Raw genomic sequence first — 1,531 nt, 5'->3', positions numbered from 1 at the left:
GTCTGCTTCACCTGGCAGGCACCTGCGTTAAAATCATCAGAAATCTGAGACTTCTAAGCCTTGAGAGCAGTGTCAGTGTCACACTTCCCCTGGGCTCCCTCTCAGATCCTGGGTGACCTAAAATCCTTACTCCTGATCCCATGAACAGGTAGCAGTGAGCAGAGAGGCCCTGACATGAGCTGGGGGTTAGAACTCCATGCTCTGGGGCCTAGCTCTCCACTCAGAGGACTTCTCTAAACTTCAGTTACCCCTAAATGTAAAATGAAAGGTTGAACCAGAACTGTGGGCACTCTGGCCCTGGACACAGGAACACACGGGGTACATGGCTGCTCCAACTGAGATGTCCTCTAAGTGTGAAATCCACACTGGATTTTGATGACTCATGAGATAAAAAGACTTAAAATATCTCATTAATAATCTTACATTGGTTACATGTTGAAATGATAATATTAAATAAAATATTGGATTGTCGGAAAAGTCATGACATATTTTTTCTGTTTGTTGTTGCAAAAATGCATCATGACTTTTCTGACAGCCCAATATTATAAAATGAATTTCACCTGTTTCTTTTTTGAAAACTATGGCTCCTGGAAAAGTTAAAACAACATCCATGGCTTGAGTTGCATTTCTTTTGGACAGTCCTGGATTAGATCGATGACTCCCAGCCTGTCTGCGCTTCCAGGAGGGGCTGGATACTGGGCATTTCTAACAAGTTCCCCGGGTGATGCAGGCACTGCTGGTCCATGGACCTCACTTTGAGAACTGAGTCTCCAAGGCCCTTCTTAGGTCTAATGTCCTAAAATTCTACATCTTTCTTAATTTTTTGGGAGTCTGACTCTTAGATGTAAGCACTAAAGCTATGGGCCATGGGAATGTGATTCTTGCCTTATATCAAATCACTTTCCTCCACCCTGTACAATTTGTACCAGTTATCTGGGAAACACCCATTGACAATCACCCACCCCCCTCCAAATACAGACGAGACGCTTGATATGAGGCTCCTTACCAAATATTCCAGGCATATCATCCTGAGTTTTTGATGTGGGTGCAGTTGGACCTGGGGAGAAATAAAAACCCTAATAGTTTAACAACATTCTTTGAATTTGCACTGACTTCTCTCTAAATAGATTCAGTTTTGCAGTGCCCACCAGCCGGCTCTGGGGACCGAACCCTGCAAGGAGTTCCTGGGACTGTGTTCTCATCTGGAAAGTGGCGGGCAAGCTGGCTGTGAGTCTGGAGTGACATGTTTGCCCGTGTGCTCTGAGCTGACCCCTGAGCTCCTGGGCAGCGCTTACTGGTGCTGTCCCTTGGGAAAATAAAAAATGTCCCGGCTCCAAGGACAACTGCGTCTGTTCAGGTTTTCTGAGGAGAGCAAATAAAGAGGGACACGCATGTCCTTTTGTAAAAAACACACTTTTACCTCTTTTATGAACGGTTCCAGCAGTAAATTCACCAGAAAGCTTAGGAATATGTGTGGGAAAATGGAGAAAGTGTGAAATGCTATTGCATTTTGGGGTTCTCTGTTTGGAAG

The sequence above is a fragment of the Hipposideros armiger genome, unplaced genomic scaffold, assembly GCF_001890085.2.
Source record: "Hipposideros armiger isolate ML-2016 unplaced genomic scaffold, ASM189008v1 scaffold_91, whole genome shotgun sequence".
Taxonomy (NCBI): Eukaryota; Metazoa; Chordata; class Mammalia; order Chiroptera; family Hipposideridae; genus Hipposideros; species Hipposideros armiger.
The sequence above is the reverse complement of the archived record's forward strand: the minus strand, read 5'-3'. Positions refer to the sequence as shown.